Raw genomic sequence first — 21,213 nt, 5'->3', positions numbered from 1 at the left:
GCCTCCATAGGAATACACAGTGCAGCTCTGCCAGATCCCCTGAACCCTCCTCACAGGATTTGACTGACTGCAGCAGAAGCCAATGGCTTACACTGCTGCTGGGTCACCTGTGAGAAGAGCTGCTGCAGGCAGACACAGTGCTGGATTGAGATCGGACTCAGGTAAGTGTTTAAGGGGGAGGAGAAACTTTTTTTTACCTTAATGACCTTAATGCAGAGAATGCAATAACCATTTCCGGACCGCCCCATGTACATATACTGCAGCAGGGCGGCCCGGCTGTGCAAAGGCGCCCGCGGATCGTGGGCGTGCGCGCACCCACCCTCTGTCACCCATTCGATTCAGAACTGATCACTCAACAGGTCCAGGCCAATGATTTATAGCCTGGACATGCTGATCAGTTCTGACCAATTGACAAACGTCCTCTGCCCGTGTAATGTAAACACAGGCAGAAGTTAGTGATGCAATCTCCCGTCTTGGAGCCCTGGAGCTTTAGCAGGATCAGCCCAGACACCTGCCAGCACCTGCATTTAGCCCCTCCGCCCAGCCCACCCAAGTGCAGGATCAGTAGATCACTGTCACTTACAAAACACAGCACACAGAACTGCAGCGTTAGCAGAGTCAGGCCTGATCCCTGCTAGCACTAATGCCACGTACACACGACCGGACTTTCTGGCAGACTTGGTCCGACGGTCTTCCCGTCGGACTTCCGGCGGACTTCCGAATGAACGGACTTGCCCACACACGGACTAAAGTCAATCTCGCCGCTTTTATCGGTGAGATTGACACCTTGCTGGCCCCGTCGCAGAGCATACCAGGCCCTCAGGTCTGGTATGGATTTTAAGGGGAACACCCCTAGGCCAAAAAAACAGTGTGGGGGTCCCCCCAAAATCCATACCAGACCCTTATCCGAGCACGCAGCCCGGCCTTTCAGGAAAGGGGGTAGGGATGAGTGAACCCCCCCCTCCTGAACCGTACCAGGCCGCATGCCCTCAACATGGGGGGGGCGCCCTGCGGCCCCCCACCCCAAAGCACTTTGTCCCCATGTTGATGAGGACAAGGGCCTCTTCCCGACAACCCTGGCCGTTGGTTGTTGGGGTCTGCGGGCGGAGGGCTTATCGGAATCCGGGAGCCCCCTTTAATAAGGGGGCCCCCAGATCCCGGCCCCCCACCCTATGTGAATGAGTATGGGGTACATCATACCCCTAACCATTCACCTGGGGAAAAAAAGTGTCAATAAAAAACACACTACACAGGTTTTTAAAGGAGTATATTAGGCAGCTCCGGGGGTCTCTTCCTTCTTCTCCGTGCTCTCCGGCCTCTTCTCCCGGTGTCCGGTTTTTCTCCCGCCCTCCGGTTCTTCTGCCAGGCTCCTGCGCTATCTTCTGATCTTTTGCCGCTCTTTTGCTAGCGGTGGCCCGGTCTTCTTCGTCGTCTTCTTCCCTCTTCTTCCGATGTTGACACAACGCTCTCTCCCGCTGTAATGCTGTGTGCGAGCTGTGCAATGACTTATATAGGCATGGGGCGTGGTCACCGGGTGGTGACCCCGCCCCTTATGATGGCACAGTCCCAGCATGCCTCGGGACTGTGGCATCATAAGGGGCGGGGTCACCGGGTGATTTCCCCCGCCCCATGCCTAAAGCGTTGTGTAAACATCAGAAGAAGAGAAGAGGGAACAAGACGACGGAGAAGACCGGGCCACCGCTAGCAAAAGAGCGGCAAAAGAGCAGAAGATAGCGGAGGAGCCCGGCAGAAGAACCGGAGAGTGGGCGAAGAACCGGACACTGGGAGACCGGAGAGAGCGGAGAAGTAGGAAGAGACCCCCCGAAGTTGGAAGAAGACCCCCGGAGCTGCCTAATAAACTACTTTAAAAACCTGTGTAGTGTGTTTTTTATTGACACTTTTTCCCCCAGGTGAATGGATAGGGGTACGATGTACCCCATACTCATTCACGTAGGGCGGGGGGCCAGGATCTGGGGGCCCCCTTATTAAAGGGGGCTCCCGGATTCCGATAAGCCCCCCGCCCGCAGACCCCCGACAACCAACGGCCAGGGTTGTCGGGAAGAGGCCCTTGTCCTCATCAATATGGGGACAAGGTGCTTTAGGGTGGGGGGGGCCGCAGGGCGCCCCCTTCCCCAAAGCACCCACCCCCCCATGTTGAGGGCATGGGGCCTGGTACGGTTCAGGAGGGGGGGGCGCTCGCACATCCCCACCCCCTTTCCTGACTGGCCGGGCTGCGTGCTCGGATAAGGGTCTGGAATGGATTTTGGGGGGACCTCTATGCCGTTTATTTGACGTAGGGGGTTCCCCTTAAAATCCATACCAGACGACATTGTTGCCTCTTTCTCGCGCTCACTGCAATAGGAAAATGTGTTTTTCCTATTGCAGCGAGCGTAAGATTATACCCTGTCGCTGAGAACCAGCGCAATAGAATCACGCTGGAAACATTCTCGCGGGCAGGTGCTGTAGCTGCCCTAGCGTCATATTTGGTCCGTCGGACCAGCATACAGACGAACGGGCTTCCCGATAGGAACTGGGCCCGGCGGAGTTCCAGCGGAAAGATTTGAAGCATGTTTCAAATCTAAAGTCTGGTGGATTTTTGACCGAAAAGGCCCATCGGAAGTCCGATTAAGCCCACACACGGTCGGATTGTCCACCGGATTCGGTCCGTCGAACCAGTCCGCTGGGAAAGTCGGCTTGTGTGTATGCCGCATAACAGTTCATTTTTTTGTAGCGGTTCAAACAGTCCTCTGACAACCAGGTGCTCTTTTACCTGTGAGTCCCACTAGTTACCTATTAATTTTTTTGGCCAAAATGTCAAACGAAAGGTACACTAGTGAAAAGGCCTACAGGATGCTGAGCATGACAAACGAAAGTGGGGAGTTCTCACTGTCAGAATCAGGCTCAGTATTTGAACCTGCAGCAAGCGGCACCCTGACAGATAGCTTTAGGATCTGGCTTCCTGCTTCGAGCAGCTTCAGGCCTCCTTGGGAACTCCGAATCAGCAACCTCATGTACAATCAGCGGCTGCACCTATCGCACCAGTCGCAGCCACAAATTCACTACAACTGCCATCTCCGTCCCGTTTCTCTGGGGAATCCAAGGCCTGCAGGGGGTTCCTCAGCCAATGCACTATTCATTTTGAGCTCTAGCCTCAAAACTTTCTGTCTGATCGGGCAAAGGTAGCCTATATCATTTCCCTCCTCTCCGGTGAAGCTTTAGCCTGGGCTGCCCTCCGTGGGAGAAGAATGATCCATTGGTTTCCAGCCTGTCCGACTTCGTGGAGCTCTTTCATAACATCTTCGAGGAGCCGCCTTGGGTTTCTTCAGCGGCTAGTGCCCTTTTACATCTTCGCCAAGAATCTTGTTCAGTGGAACAATATGCTCTTCAGTTCCGTATCCTCACAGCTGAATTGAGCTGGAACAATGAGACCCTGGTCGCAACTTTTTACATGGCCTCTCTGACCGTGTAAAAGACGAATTAGCGGGAAGAGCCATCCCCGCCAGTCTGGACGATGTAATTTCCTTGTGCAATCAGATCGACATTCGTTTTCAGGAGAGGTCCCTAGAAAAAAAGACGCCAGCACTCTCTGGGTCCTAGCCAGTCTGAGCTCTCCTCCCTTCGTCCCATGGAGCATCTTCTGCCTGCTGAGGAACCTATGCAGCTGGGCCGGACCAGAATAACCCCCGAAGAACGTGCTAGGCGCAGAACTCTGGGCTTGTGTCTCTATTGTGGGGGCAAGGGACATTTTCGTGACTCCTGCTTGCTTCATCCAGGAAACGCTCGGGTCTAATACGTTTGGAAGGTGGAGTATTGGACCCAGAAACATTACCTTCTCGTCTTCTTCTTCCGGTGTTCCTTCATGTAGGCACTTCTCCCCAATCAATCCTAGCATATCTGGATTCCGGGGGTGCCGGCAATTTTATGGACTGGAGAACTGCTTCTTCTGTGAAGCTTACCCTTTCACCCCTCACTACGCCACTGGTAGTCTCGGCCATTGATGGCACTGTTCTCCCAGGGGGCCCTATCCACTTCCAGGCGCCACTTATTAGAATGTCGGTAGGGATACTCCACCAGGAGTGGATTTCCTTCCTCATTCTACCCAAGGCCTCTACCCCCATTGTATTGGGCCTTCCTTGGCTACAGCTCCACTCTCCACATGTGGACTGGGTCTTTGGGCAGATCCTGGCTTGGGGTCCCTCATGTTTCTCATCCTGTCTTCTCAAGGTGGCCCCCAAGGAGAGACTTCCGGTTGCTACCACATCCGTATCTTCTGATCTTCCCACTGCATACAGCAATTACCGGCATGTGTTCTGTAAGAAATCAGCTGAGGTGCTTCCTCCCCATAGGTGTTTTGACTGTTCTATTGACCTTGTCCCTGGAGCAACTCTGCCCAGGGGTCATACCTACCCTCTGTCCATCCCAGAGACCCAGGCCATGTCTAAGTATGTCACCGAGAATCTAGAGAGAGATTTTATCCGGAAATCCTCATCGTCTGCAGGAGCAGGGTTCTTTTTCGTTGCCAAAAAGGATGGTACCCTGAGACCCTGCATCGACTATCGAGGTTTAAAAGAGGTGACTATCAAAAATCGATACCCCTTACCCCTAATATCTGAGCTTTTCGACGGGTTGAAGGGTGCCTCCATTTTCACCAAATTGGATCTCAGAGGTGCATACAATCTCATTCGAATACGGGAAGGTGACAAATGGAAAACTGTGTTTAACACTAGAGATGGGCATTACGAATACCTGGTTATGCCTTTTGGATTGTGTAATACCCCAGCTGTGTTTCAAAACTTTGTCAATGAAATCTTCAGGGATCTGCTGTACCAGTTTGTTGTCATCTATCTGGATGACATTCTCATCTTTTCGGAAAATCTGCTTGTTCACAGAAATCATGTCCGCACTGTACTTCAGCGCCTTAGAGAGAATAATCTCTATGCCAAGCTGGAGAAATGTTCCTTTGAATGTTCTGAGGTCCTGTTTCTGGGATGCTTTGGTTTGGGGACGGCAATCTCCGGATTTTCCACTGCCGATTCTCTGGCATGCTGCTGAACTTGTTCTAGCAGTTTCCTGTATGCCCTTTCCAGATGCTGTTCCTTCCTTAGCAAATGGTCTAGATCAGGTTTGAGCTCTGAGACCCCTGCAAGACCGAGCATAGACTCTCTATATTCTCTCAGGTCCTCAAGGTCAGGTTCCTCTTCATCGACAAACATAAAAAGATCTGTAAGGCTCTCCCACAGCAATCCAGGGCCTCCAATGTCATATCCCTCCGGAGAGCATTCTATTGTCTCCCCTAAATATCCCTCCTCTGCGTGCCATTGCAGAGCCCGATAACGATTGTCCAGCTCTATCTCCTGCTGGACCAGCCTGTCCAACTCAGTCACCCATTGCTCCTGGGGCCGCTCTCCCAGGAATGCCATCCGCAATGCCCGTTGGTCACTGGCCCGTTGCTCTTGGGTTGGAAAGCACTTGCCCTGTTTTATACCAGCGAGCTGGAGGGCTCCGATCCAGAGCCCCACCCGAATTTGCTGCCTGAGCTCCAGGTATTCATCCTTAGACACAGTCCTGGTGTATGTTGAAAGGATGATCCGCAGCAGCCCCGGGAATTCTGATGCCAGGTCCATATCTCCGCTGGGGTGACTGAAGTCTGCTATGCTGATCTTGGATCCAGTTGGAGGTTTGGATGTCCCAGACTGCAGGAAGCTTTCCGGCTGCTTGCCACCAATGTCACGGAACGTCCCACACTCCGCTTGAGTGCTTCCGTCAGTATACCACTTCCTAAGTTCTGGAACACGAGCCCAATGGATCTGGCTATAGGAACCCCCAAGAACTAGACAACACCAGTCTTGGAGTACATCAGAACTGTTTTATTATGAATCAAAGTTACAAGACTTTATATGCCGTTGGAACCTCCTCTAACAATACAACTGTAACCTAATTAACATAATTAACATGAGCTAATTAACTAAAAAATTTACCCAGACCAGATGACAGACTTGTGGGCACCGAGCTTCACACAGGAGTATAAACACAATAGCTGCAGCTCCAATAGGAGTCGTCCCGTCTCCTACATTGTATAGAGGACAATGTGATCAGCTCCTTTAATTAACATAAACACAGGTAGTTGGAATTGATGATACCAGCATCTCCTCACAGGATGTGTCCCAACAGTATGAATCATTCTTATCAGCAGGGGGCTGCTGGAGGAATCCCCCCCTCTCTCTTCAGGGACACAAATCTACAGTAAGGAGTCCCCAACAGAATCAAACAACATACAATATATACATATATACACGACGGAGTCCGATTAGTACAGTTCAGACTGGATTTCTAATTCACTTCACAAAGAGTATTGTTCCATTGAAAATCCAGGGCCCATAATCAAAAGGCAACAGGCTTGCATTCAGTCCTCTCCAACAGCCTCTGTCCCGGCTAGGTTTGTCACACTTTGTCTCAAGTTTGGGTCTTCATATGGATCCCGGAAAGGTCTTGGCCATTACCAACTGGCCTCTTCCTGCTAGCCCCAAGGCCACACAGCACTTTCTTGGCTTCACAAATTATTAGGCAGTTCATAAGGAATTACTCTTCCATTGCCGTGCCTATTATCGTTTTGACCAAGAAGGGTGCGAATGCCAAAGACTGGCCTCCCGAAGCTGTCTCTGCGTTTCACGACCTGAAACAGGCCTTTGTTTCTGGACCTCTCTTGAGGAGACCAAATCCTGGAGACCCATTTTTTTAATGAAGTGGATGCTTCTTCAATGGGGCTGAGAGCTGTGCTTCTTCAATTCTTTGAGAAGAGATGTCAACCATGTGCGTTCTTCTCCAAAAAATTTTCTCAGGCAGAGAGAAATTATGCCATCGGTGATCGGGAACTTCTCGCAATTAAATTGGTGTTAGAGGAGTGGCGTCATCTCTTGGAGGGTTCCCCTCACTCCATAACGATCTTCACTGATCACAAGAATCTACAGTACCTACAGAATGCTAAACGTCTGAAACCCAGACAGGCCAGGTGGAGTCTCTTCTTTTCCAATTTTAATTTCACGATTACGTACAAACCTGGTTTCTGCAACGGTCGGGCTGATGCGCTCTCTAGGTCATTTGACACTTTGGACGAGGAGTCCACCGCTGAACCTGAGCCGATCGTTCCGACCTCATGCATTGTTGCTCATTCTACCACCCTGGAGTCAAAAATTCCTCCTGGCAAGACCTTTGTCCCCACTGAGATAAGAGCTAAGATCCTTCATTGGGGACATGATTCCAAGTGGCAGGTCATGCTGGGTTCCTCCGATCCTTCCTGCTCATCAGTCGTCACTACTGGTAGCCTAATCTCCGCTCGGATGTCAAAGACTACGTTAAGGCTTGTCATGTCTGTGCTCAGTCTAAATCCTCTAAACAAGCCCCTGCTGGTCTTCTCATGCCCTTGCCCATTCCTAAAGAGCCCTGGTCTCACATTGCCATGGATTTTATCACCGATCTCCCACTTTTAGAGAATAATACGGTCATTTGGGTGGTAATCAATCGGTTCTCCAAGATGGCTCATTTTGTTCCTCTTCCTGGCCTTCCTTCTGCTCCTGCCTTGGTTCCCATCTTTGTTCGAGAAATTTTCCGCCTCCATGGGGTTCCTTCTCATATTGTTTCGGAGAGGGGTGTTCAATTTACGTCTCATTTTTTGAGAGCCTTTTGCAAATCCCTCAATATTGTCTTGGATTTTTCCTCTTCTTACCACCTCAATCCAATGGACAGACTGAGAGGGTTAATCAGGAGTTAGAGGTCTTTCTTCGCACCCTAGTCTCTGCTCCATCACGATGATTGATCCTCTGTACTCCCGTGGGCAGAATTCTCTCATAACAATCATATAAATACCAGTTTGCAAAGAACACCCTTTTTCACAGTTTATGGAAAACATCCTCAACTTCCTCTTCCCATGACCTGTTCTCCAGATATTAAAGCTTTGGTTACGGCTCAGGAGTCTTTCAATTCTATTTGGGGTGAAGTTCATGATTCCCTCCGGGCAGCTACTGACAAATTCAAAGGCTTTGCCGACCGCCGCAGGCGTAAACTGCCTTTTCAGCCAGGGGACAAAGTCTGGCTCTCCACCAGGAACATCAAGCTCTGAGTTCCTTCTCTGAAGTTTGCTCCAAGATTCATTGGTCCGTACACTATAACTTCTAAATTGAATCCGGTTTGTTTCAAACTCCAGATTTCCAAAAGCCTCAAAATCGCTAACTCCTTCCATGTTGCCCTTCTGAAGCCTTTAGTCCTCAATAAGTTCTCTCATCCTCTCCCTATCACGGCGCCGTTCTCTGAGGATAATCAGAAGTATGAGGTCAGTCAAATTCTGGATTCCCGACTCTGTAGAGGCATTCTTCAGTGCCTTGTGCATTGGAAAGTGTTTGGTCCTGAGGAGAGGTCTTGGATCACTGCATCTGAGGTCTTTGCACCTCGTCTGTTGAGGAAGTTTCATCTGAAGTTCCACTTTAAACCTGGGCCCAGGTGGGCAAGGGGAGGCCTTGTAAAGGGGGGTACTGTCATGAATATGCAGTAGGGTTTGTCTGTCAGCTTACCTCTCCTCCATGTGTTCACCTTTACAGGCCAGCCACTCTCACCTGGCTGCTTAAATAATCTCTCCTCTAAGCATTGCTCCACCCCAGCCCCTATCAGAGAACTGTATATTAACCTGTGTACTGCAAACCAGCCCTGCTGATCAACTTTGTGTGTTTAGCTTTCGTGTGAGATTTGCTGTATCTTCTACATCTGATTCCAGTTACCGATCTTGGCTTGTTCTCGACTATCCCTGCCTGATTGTGACCCTGACCTTTGGCGTGTTCTATGTTTATCCTTGTCTGCTAGTTGCCCCAACCTTTGGCTTATCTCCTTACTATCTCTTGTTATCCTGGACTGCTGCTTCCTCTCTATCCTCCTGTAGCCTACTGTGAGCGTGAGCTGGGAGACCTTGGGGGCCGCGACCTGGAGTATTTTGTTCTGTTGTATGGTCTTATGGCTGCACCATCTTTAATGCATCTTTTAGGGTGTGCCCCCCAAATATCTTGTTTGTCTATTGTATGGATTCTGACCAAATCCTTTTGGGCAGGAGCATCCCACTCCCTCATCAGTGCCTCTCATTCGTGTCCACCTGTGTCATAGGTGGAAACCTTTTAGTTCTCCCATATAGAGGAGTGTATGGCTCCCATGGTTCAGAGAAGCAGGATCTCACATTCTATAGATAGCATAGGACCCACTAAATATGGGGTACTTTGTCGCAGTAAGTGGGCTTAAGCACCATATAGCAACATGGTATGACCAAATCCCCATATTTTTTGATAATGTTTTTTGAAAATATCTAGGTGTTTTAAATAGCCTTGCAGGAGGTAAATGTCTTTTTTGCATGTGTGTGCTGTAATATTTTGTTCTATGTTTATCCTTGTCTGCTAGTCGCCCTGACCTTTGGCTTATCTCCTTACTATCTCTTGTTATCCTGGACTGCTGCTTCTTCTCTATCCTCCTGTAGCCTACTGTGAGCATGACCTGGGAGACCCTGGGGGCTGGGGGCTGCGACCTGGAGCCAATAGCAGCGCAGTCCATCCTCACCACTAGAGGCTCTGGTGAACACCTGCTGGCTCTTAGATTCCTGGAGAATCTTATGCTCTAGCTCCCTGTGGGATCCGTGTTGGTGCTCCAGTGGACCTGCCTCCCTTAACCACCCAGACTTCCATCCGCAGCAGTCAGCTGTAGGGTCCACTACCTTAGCGGTGCACTCCTGACCCCACTGGTGTGCATCTGTCACCTGGCCTCAGGTGACCTGATATATACTTATTTCAATTGGCTCTGTTCAGCGCTATGTGCTTTACAAAGGGTCTGGACGAACTGAATCCTTCCTAAAATTCCAGGAAGAGGTCATCGCAGCCCTTCTGTATACAGCAGGTGCTGTGGCCCAAATTCACAACACAGATGCAGTGAGGCATTTTCCAGATGTCCTCATGAGAGGCATTTTCCGGATGTCCTTACTGGTACCCCTACCCAACAAGCTCCCCAAAAAAGATGCCGTGTCTGTAGCAAGTGGTAGAAAGATATAGGCGTGACACCCACTATTATTATCCTTCCTGTCCTGACCAACCTGGTCTCTGCATCAGGGACTGTTTCCATCTTTACCACACACTAGAGGAATATTAGAATAGGGTACAGCATGGCACAGTCCTAGGGCATACTTACACAGGGTCTCAAAAGATGTTAGATGGCCATTGCATTTTGAGAGACCCTAAGCTGGAACATTCAAAGTTATAAAAAAAGTGTAAAAAAAAATAAAAAAAACTATATATATATATATATATATATATAAAATAGTTGTTGTTTTATTGTTTTTCTCTCTATATTGTTCTCTCTATTGTTCTGCTCTGTTTTACTGTATTTACTGCTATATTGCTTTCTACTGTTGTACTGTTACTGTGATTTATGCTATAATATAATGTTTTATTGTACTGTGTTTTATTGTGTTTGCTTTGCAGGTATGTCCTACTGTTATAATGTAATGTTACTGTGTTTTATTGTTAACCATTATTTGCTTTGCAGGTACACCATCAGCTGCAGCACGGATTTATTTATTTTGACAGCAACAGGGTTTGCTCTCACAATACATAAATCCGTGACTCCAGCGCTGTAGGAGGTTATTTCTTTACGACAGTTAAAAAAAAGAGCAAATATGCCGAAGCATAGGAGCAGGGTGAGCGGGGTTCATTAGAAGTGGGTGGAAGCAGGGCGATATTCTAATGGTGGGCATACCACTGATCAATCAATGTTTTTTTCATGCAGGCTGCATGAAAAAAAAGAACATTACAATATATGCTCAACAAGGACCAGCGACGTACTGGTGTGAGTGGTTATACCAGAATGATGCCTGCAGGTTTAGGTATCATCTTAATATCGTTCTTTTCAGCCGGTGGTCGTCTCTCATGTAAAAGAAATCCTAGTGGCTAATTAGCCACTAGACTACTTTTACAAGGGAACGTCCCCCCCCGCCGTCTTGCATCATTTTCTCTGGCTCCCCTGTCCCACCGGGGAACCTGAGAATGCAGCTGGTGGTTCCACCAGCTGACCATAGAGCTGATCGGAGACCAGAATGGCTCTAATCATCTATATGGCCTAAGAAATCAGAAGTTACGAGCATTTCATGATTTCAGTTTTGCCGGATATAAACAGCGCCATTGGGAAATTAGGAAAGCATCTTATCGCACAGATCTTGATGTGGTCAGATGCTTTAAGGGCTGAGGAGAGATCTAGAGTCTAATAGACCCCAACTTTTGCTGTCATAGGGGATATTTACATTCCCTGTGATAACAATAAAGGTAAAGGTAAATAAAGAAGGAGATTTGGGACTTTAAATGAGGTTCTTGACATTGTGGGGGTACGTTAGTAGAAAACATGTCTAATAACATGGAAGATGTATAAAATACATATTAATGGTACAGAACAAGTAAAAAATATTTTGATCATAAAATTACACATATAACATGGACATCAAGGTTACGTGATATATATCAACTTGGCAACACATGATAATGTATAAAAAATTGATGAATAATACCTATGAATTTATATATATATATATATATATATATATATATATATATATATATATATATATATATATATATATATATATATATATATATATATATATATACACATATACACATACACACACACACACACGCGTCAGCTCCCGGGACAGACAACCCTCCTGGCCCTGGCCCCACATGCACCATATCCCATGTAAGTATTCAGGACTGGCAAATTCGCCTTCTTCTGCTATGTTTAGTGCTATACTAGATTAAATATAATATTTCATTCTTTATAGATATTCTTGAGCATCCACCCGTGATGAGTGTTCACATACGAAACGCATGGGGCATATAGGATGCAGACACATGCCTGTATGAGCAATCAATCCAGTCTATTGTCTACTAAACAATCATGTTCATATTACTTTATATCATGTTACTTACATTGCAATGTGCCGCCTCAATGACATGCATATATATGAATTTATAGGAATTATTCATTCATTTTTTATACATTATCATGTGTTGCCAAGTCGATATATATCATGTATACTTGATGTCCATGTTATATACGTATAACAATGTGTAATTTTATGGTCAAAATATTTTTTACTTGTTCTGTACCATTTATATGTATTTTATACATCTTCCATGTTATTAAACATGTTTTCTACTAAAGTACCCCCAATGTCAAGAGCCTCATTTAAAGTCCCAAATCTACTTCTTTATTTACCTGAACCAGGGATGGAGGCACACTACATATGTGCTTCATTTAAAGTCCCAAATTCCCCCCTTCTTTTCATATTCAATAGGGATGGATGCTTTTGGACCGAGTTGGCAGTGTTCTCCTGCCATTCATGTGGGAGGTTCAAAGCCCTGGGTGGCTATGTACCACATCTGGGGCTTTGTTTGCTCGGGACATATCAAACTATGTCCATGAGACTATGCAGCACCTGTTGCAATACATCATTAGTTTTAGGTTGGGAGTTGTGGTTGTCCCACACTTTGGGCCTTTTGATGTCTTATGCCCGGTAGCTGCGATGTGCTCTGTGTGTCCTCCCTTTCCCCCTTCTTTCTGCCCTGCCTGGGGCAGGAGGGTATGGGGGGGCTGGGTAGGTAACCACAATGCATCGGCGCCACACACCGTGTCCCATGTGTGACGTCATCTGGCGTCATGACGTAGAGCTTGAGTATCTCCATCGCAGCTGACATAGCTGGGAAAGGTGGGTTTCTGTTGTGGGCGGTGTTCACCCCCTGGGTCGTAGAACCTCCCTGCACATGCCGATCCAGCGTGACGTTGGTAGGAGTAGGCGTGCATGCGTGTGGGACATATTTATGTTGCCTCCCATGACACAGCTGCCTTTGCCACATTTTGGAACACGCCTATCCTACAGAAGCACTTTGCTCTTTTTGTACACATTTTGTACCATTGATATGTATTGTATACATCTTCTATGTTATTAAACATGATTTCTACTAAAGTACCCCCACAATGTCAAGAGCCTCATTTAAAGCCCCAAATCTCCTTTTTTATTTACCTGAACCAGGGATGGAGGCACACTACATATGTGCTTCATTTAAAGCGGTTGTATACCCGCTGGCTTTTTTTTTTTTCGTACACCTGCAAGGGAAAAGGCATAATGAGCTAGTATGCACCGCATACTAGCTCTTTATGAAATACTTACTTTAGAACGAGGCGCCGGCATCTCACCCTGTCCACGCCGAGGGAGCTGACATTTCCCCTCGGCGTGTCTTCCGGGTATCGCGGCTCCGGCGCTGTGAGTGGCCGGAGCCGTGATGTTGATACTCCCACGCATGCGCGCGGGAGACTTCTGTCCGCCAAGCTCCGGAGTTTGCCGGGCTGTCAGCCGAGAATCCCCTGTGCGCTTGCGCCGCTGCAATCAGCGGCTCATTGCGAGGGGAATATCTCCTAAACCGTACAGGTTTAGGAGATATTTTTTTTACCTACAGGTAAGCCTTATTATAGGCTTACCCGTAGGTAAAAGTTAAAAAAAAGGGTATACGACCGCTTTAAAGTCCCATATTCCCCCCTTCTTTTCATTTTTTATATATATGTGTAGCACTGATCCCCGGAGGAGCTGCTGATTTATTTGGGCCTGTACTCTGCTTTATTTCCCCTTTGAATTATCTCAATCCCCCGGACACAGCTGTGGTATAATAGTGTGCAGTCAAGACAAAACCTTAATGGCAAGTTCACAGTACACAATGTAATATACCTGTTTGTCTTTACCGTGGCCTCCGCTTTCTTCTTGATGCAAAGGAAAACAACACTCAGACAGTTGTACTTAAATAAGAACTTCATTTACTGTAATTGCTTTAAAGTTAGACACTACAATGGTTGTACTGTCAGACCAACGTAATCTGACAGTCAACTGACTTTAGCTACAAAGGTATTACACAGATGTAAAGTATTGGAAATAACTTGTTATTAATGTGCTAAAGGAACATAGGATAAATGACAGAGTGAATTGATCTCACTATGAGCACTATCCTATCCTATGCGCGCTTTATATCTATATCTATCACTAAATCAGAGATTAATTTAGTAAAGTATAGTACAACATATAGGGAGCTCCCATCATTTAGTATCACAGCAACCTTAATGTGGTAAAGAAACACAAAGCCTTGTGTTTTATTAGATAGTCCTTCTTTTCTTCTTTCTTCTGCTAGCAAAGAATAAACTGAATTTGTAATCCAAGGGGTTAAAGACTCCAGATAAAAGCAGGCTGAATATTGAGTCAAAGTTCTGGTACAGCAGCATTGCAACTCTCTCTGATGCCAAAAACACAGCACTAAATCCTCAACGAGGCACAGGCTCGAAGCCTAATATTAACTCAGTCTAATCCTCTTGACTTTGCTTGTGGGACTATGGGTCCCAGCAACTCTGTCTTGTACAGACGGATGTGTAAAAGTGCATCAAGAAAGCTTTTGGGCAACAGCCCTCACACCCAACCAGGACAGTGTTGTCAGAAGATTCCGTTCTGATATACAGGGTTCTGTCTCCGGCCGGCCGGCACTGCTGCGCTGCTCCACTCCACACAATGTAACGCTCCGACACTCACAGATGGCTCCGACAGGTTCCTCTGGCTCCTTCCCAGTCTTGCTCCGTCGTCAGCCCAGCTCACTGGCATGTCGCAATGTCACTGTTTGGATCACTCTTTAGTGGAGGTAGGCCGCGCTGTGCTGGAGACCTCACACAGATCCTCCCAAGCTGGCCATGCGTGTCCAAGAGACCTAAGATGGCAGCTCCCAGCCCTTTTATAACCTTCCCACAATGCAGTTCGGTTCTTCTGATGTTCATGGGAGTTAATGGGCATCATGGGTAGGTCAAGTTAATGTCCAAATGTAAACAAACAAAACACCTCCATGTCAATTTCCAAAATGAAAAATAAAGAATCAGTCCTTTCATATTTTGAAATATATGACCGCTACATATGAAAGGAACAGTGTAACAAAAATAAAATAAATGAAAGCACCCCTGTCCCCCCGTGCTCGCGTGCAAAGGGTGTCGGTCTCGTGTCGTATGTAAACAGCAATTGCACCATGCATGTGAGGTATCACCGTGAAAGTCAGATCAAGGGCAGTAATTCTAGCAGTAGACCTCCTCTGTAAATCTAAAGTGGTAACCTGTTTATGTAGTTTGCTGCCGCTGCACGGTTGTGCGTAATTTTAAAGCATGTCGTATTTGGTATCTATGTACTCGGCATAAGATCATCTTTTATATTTTACCAAATATTTGGGCCATATAGTGTGTTTTAGTGTATTAAAATTCCAAAAGGTGTTTTTTTTCCAATAAAAATTGCGTTTGAAAAATCACTGCACAAATACTTTTTGGGACCCCAAAAACCAATCACCACATTCAGGCTTTCTAAGGGTGTAAAATGGTGATTTGACTTCTTCATTACCTATCACAGTTGCGGAGGACCAGAAAAGTCAAGATAGCACAAAACCCCCCCAAATGCACATTTTGGAAAGTAGAAACCCCAAGCTATTTGCTAAGAGGCATGGTGAGTATTCTGCAGCTCTCATTTGTTTTTGTTTTTTTAAATGTAGTAAGAAAAGGAAAATCTATTTTATTTATTTATTTATTTATTTTTTTTCAAAACTTGTGACAAAAAGCAAGATCTGCAAAATACTCAACATGCCTCTCTGCAAATAGCTTGGGGTGTCTAAAAACTCTCCGAAACTGTGATAGGTACTGAGAAGTGAAATCAATAATTTACGCTCTTAGAAAGCCTGAAGGGGGGTCTGGTCTAGACATGGCCGAGTAAGGACGTGTTCTTGTAGAGCTCCCGGTCTGTCCTGGCCTTTCCAGCCTAAATATCAGTGATACTTTCTGAAAAAACACGGCATGTACTCAGCTGGGAAGCGAAGAGGAAAAAACAGAAAGAAGCCGCTTCCCAGACCACACGCCAGCAGAGAATTCCAGTGGTACTTCCCCAGCCACTAAGATGGCGGATACCACGAGGCACAGCGGACATGTGAGTTCGGTGCTGCGGGACCCCCTGACATCCCCCATGGCCTTGCATACGCTGGAGGGAGAATTCGGTACTCCGGCGGTGTTCTGCCCCGATTCCCAGGACGCGATCCACCCGCACCTCACACCTCTTACCCTGCGGGCAGATGCGGAGCTGAGGATGCTGCTACAGGCCCTGACGACGAGAGCCGACATAGAGTCACTTGTTGGCAGGCTAGAAGCTTCCCATCGCAAAGAAATAGTGGCCGTTTGTATGGACATCACAGCACTCACAGAACGGATGGGAGCAGGAGAAGTCACAGTGACGGCTCTGGAGCGAAGGCTGCGGAAGGTGGAAGACGCACAGACCTCACAGGCAGTGTCTATGCTCACTCAACAATTGCATCTGGAAGAAATAGAGGACTGCAGCAGGAGAAACAGCCTGCGACTCAGGGGCCTACCCGAAGCCACTGGGACAGAAGATCTTGCAGCAACCGCGCTAGCCATATTCAGAAATATAGCGGGTGACACCTTCCCAGCTAACATGTCATTTGACCGAATTTACAGAGCTTTGGGTCCACGATCCGCAGATCCGAATCACCCGAGGGATGCGATTTGCTGGGTTCATCAATATTCACACTCTGGCATTACCTATAGATGGGGCTTCCCTATAGCGGTGACATTTAGAAAAAAAATGCATTCTTTTACCCTGCAATTGCCATCAGAACTCCCTGCACTATTTGATTTCCTGGAAGCGGACCCGGTGGAAGTTCCAGACTGGGTTCAGGTGATTCCACCCTTCACCCCCCGCCCGGGTGGGTCGAGTCAGAGGAGAGCCCGCTCACCGAGACCACAGAGGAGCTGATGTAGATCTCGCATCACTTCACTGGAGGAGACCAGGGAAACCTAGTGGTGTCTGCCGCAGCGGTGAGATCTCATGTTTACAGATACCGCCAATCGTGCCTTGATCCCAGTGTTCCCCTTGTTATGCCCCCCTGTTGGAAACCCCTGACACCTTCTCCCACTTTGATGCCACCTATGCCGGGTGGAGACTACATCCAGATGAAAGCTCATAACAACGCCCGCTCCTTAGTTGACACTTGAGCCACTGGTTTGGCGCTTTGGGTGGGTGTTGGACTGCGGGAGGCGGTTGGGCACTCGGAGATGGGGGAAGGTACAATAATGGGTAGTTGATTTAGGGCCCCCCTCCTCTCCCTGTATTTTGCCGGGTGCAATGGACACCTAAAACCGGACCTTGGGGTTGACACAGAGTGGAAATTCTCCCCCTCACACAAGAACCAAACAGCCCATCCTGGATCTTTTGAATTAGAACTCTAGTTCTGTCCTAAATGCAGAGTAAACCAGCACATCTTGGAACCACACGTGACCATAAAAGAAACCTTTTATGGGGAGATGGGGGTTAACTAACTGCCGTGACGGTTGATGGGGACATACTCATATAAGGAAAGGGAATTATGGACCTGCACTCTCCGCCTTATTGTATCAGGGGAGGGGTTTTTTGAACCTCATAAGAGGGCCCAGGCTCACAGGAACGTTATAACCCAACCGATATTTGTTTCCTACAGGATGGTATTCTATCTTACCAGGATCTGGCCATCGTGGGGGACTTGGGTGAACTATACCGTCAGACATACTCCAAGAAGGTTTTAAGGCCTTAATTTTTTTTTTTTTTAACTCTGACTGCCCCCCTCCTCTACCCGTTAGGGTGTGGGGGGTGGATAGCTTTAGACACGCATCTACATTCCCGAAATGTTCTCCGGGTGTCCGTGAGTCCCCCCCATGATGTGCCAGACCGATGGGAGAAGGTATGGTATAACCAATATGATGGAAATGACTGTACTGTATATAGACAGGATGGGCTCCAGGAATGTGCTAGTAGAAATCAGGAGCTGCTGATCTCAACTGGGGGACACCTTGAGAGAGGTTCATCTGAAAACAGACACGCTATTTTCTTCTGTTTTCCCTTTTTCATTTTTGTGGGACGTGGGCTGATACCCGCGGTAACGGACGTGATCCCTTAATGTAGGAAATCACGAACGTACTATTTATGTACAGATCTCAGACCTACTTGTCCCACAAAAATCGGCCAAAGGGCACCAACAAGGGCAATACAAAACACGGACCAGGTCGAGTAGACCTGGCCGGAAGTAAAGGAGGCACTACCTGAGTTAGGCATAAGTATTGCCATTTATTGTTTTGGGGTACTTGTTAATTGAACCATAGTCAGTAATCAGGAATTATGGGCCTCTACAGTTACATACGATAATATATTTACACCATGGTTTTCTTGTTCGCTTTCTTATTTTCTTGTTCTTTAAAGTACATGCTAAAAATTATATCCTAGGGCTGGAATATTCAATGGGCTCAACGTGCCTCTCTGCAATTTCCTTGGGGTGTCTACTTTCCAAAATGGGGTCATTTCGGGGGGGGGGGGGTTGTACTGCCCTGCCATTTTTAGCACCTCAAGAAATGAGAGTCATAAACTAAAAGCTGTGTAAATTACAGAAAATGTACCATAGTTTGTAGACGCTATAACTTTTGCGCAAACCAATAAATATATGCTTATTGAAATTTTTTTACCCAAGATATGTGGCTGAATACATTTTGGCCTAAATGTATGACTAAAATTGCGTTTATTGGATTTTTTTTATAACAAAAAAATAGAAAATATCATTTTTTTCAAAATGTTCGGTCTTTTTTCGTTTATGTCGCAAAAAATAAAAATCCCAGAGGTGATCAAATACCATCAAAAGAAAGCTCTATTTGTGAGGAAAAAAAGGACGGAAATTTTGTTTGGGTACAGCATTGCATGACCGCTCAATTACCAGTTAATGCCGCGCAGTGTCAAATTGTAAAAAGTGCTCTGGTCATTTAGGGGGTAATTCCTTCCGGGGCTGAAGTGGTTAAGGTAAAAAAAAAATTGTCTTTATAACCACTTTAAAGCAAATCTAGAATGAATTGCACAGTCAGCAGATGCCTAGCACTTCACAGATGTGGCCAGAAATGAAAGGAGCTTGGAGCAGCATTTTCTTCAGGGATAGTAAGGTTTTCCATATTTTACATGACTGTGGCATTATCTATTGCTTGTGGCCTGCTATCCCATTAACTCCACTCCTCACTAATGACCACACGACACGGAAATGGGGTAAATTGGCCATAGCAGCCGTTTTATTAACCAAATATAAAATAATTAACATAATAATTAACATAATAAACCTTTTTAATATACCGTATTTATCGGCGTATAACACGCACCGGCGTATAACACGCACCCCAATTTAGGAGGGAATTTTAAGGAAAAAAAACTTTTAGGAGGGAAGTTGAAGGGAAAAAAACTTACATTTAAATGCCCATCATTGCAGCCTTGTCAGTGCAGCCTTGTCAGTGCAGCCATGTCAGTGCAGCCATGTCAGTGCAGCCATGTCAGTGCAGCCATGTCAGTGCAGCCTCCCCCAGTGCAGCCTCCCCCAGTGCAGCCTCGCCCAGTGCAGCCTCGCCCAGTGCAGCCTTGCCCAGTGCAGCCTCGCCCAGTGCAGCCTTGCCCAGTGCAGCCTTCGATCCCCTGTCTTCAAAATCGCAGACCGCGATTTGAAAATGGCGCCGCCGGCGCCGAAATACACAGAGCCGGTCCTCGGCTCTTTCCGGCGGCTCTCTTTCACTTTCGGCTCCACTCGTAGTCCCGAGCGGAGCTATCCGAACCTAGCCGAGTAGGTTCGGATAGCTCCGCTCGGGACTACGAGTGGAGCCGAAAATGAACGAGAGCCGCCGGAAAGAGCCGAGGACCGGCTCTGTGTATTTCGGCGCCGGCGGCGCCATTTTCAAATCGCGGTCGGCGATTTTTGAGTTGTGCAGTTCGGGATCGGCGTATAACACGCACCTGCGACTTTCCCCTGATTTTAAGGGGAAAAAAGTGCGTGTTATACGCCGATAAATACGGTATATTAATATTTATCACAAAAATGGAGCACAAGGTCCCAATAGGCATAACCCATAACTGTACCTGCTAGTCACTTTTAAGGCCTTCAGTCGTGGAACCCCCAACTCGGAGACAACTAGCTGGTACCCATATACCAACTGGGAGCCGTACCTTAGACGGGTCCCTACACCATGCCTTTTTGATGTGCCCATCTGACCCAAAAAAGGACCTTGCGCCCCGCCACCACCACTCAAACCTGACACCTTAGGTTTGAACGGACCTCCACACCCTCAGGGCCCTCTGTATACCCTCCTCCAAACCCAGACACCACATATCAATCCTGACAGCATTCAAATGAACACCATCCCTATGTAGGTATCTCCAAGGTTCTCCCTCCAACTCATGGTGCCATACTGCCAAACCCCCATTGCGCATCAAAAATCTTGACACCGCCCGGTTTACTTTAGCCCTTGCTCTATTAATGCCTACTACTGACCTGGCCCACCTTCATTGAGTACGTGCTACCATATCAGACCATACAATTAGCAAGTCTGGGTAATCGATTCAAAGCCACAGGAAGTCAAACTTTATGTCCCTTTTTAACTCCCTCATGGACCGCAGCCATAAATCGTTCCCCCCTGCATGTACCACTAACACATCGGGGGCCCTATCCAGCCTGGCATAACGTTCAAACTCGGGAACTATTCTGTTCCACAATAAACCTGGCATCCCGATCCAACGGACCGCTTCCTCTTCCCTGGGAATGCCCAATTGACGTCCGTCAGGCCGAACGTCCGCTCTTCTCCCTCCCCAGTGGACATAGGAGTGGCCCATTATCCATATCAAGCAGGAGCCCCTTTCTGAAAAGAAAAAACAACACCACACATGTAGAAGCAGAAAAACCAGACAATCCTTCCCCCTTAAGATAACAGAGGGGACAGACAGGACAACTTACATTCACAAAAAAACCCCCACATAACCAAAACTCACTCAAAGCAACTGAGGATGCACATACAGGCGGTATCGCCGAGATTCCCACCTCCCAATTTGCCGCAAGGTCCCTCACTCAAACCCCATGGCGCCGCCTCTGTTGCGGCCCCAAGTAGTGGATGACAGACGGAAGCCCAGACACCCCCCTGACCACCCACTCAAAAAACGAACTAAAAGTTTCAAACAAGGAACACGAAATGGAGCACCCCATGGACAAACATTGATCAACGAAGTAGCACCCCTGCCACTTACAA

This window comes from Aquarana catesbeiana, linkage group LG03, assembly GCF_042186555.1.
Source record: "Aquarana catesbeiana isolate 2022-GZ linkage group LG03, ASM4218655v1, whole genome shotgun sequence".
Classification (NCBI taxonomy): domain Eukaryota; kingdom Metazoa; phylum Chordata; class Amphibia; order Anura; family Ranidae; genus Aquarana; species Aquarana catesbeiana.
The sequence above is the reverse complement of the archived record's forward strand: the minus strand, read 5'-3'. Positions refer to the sequence as shown.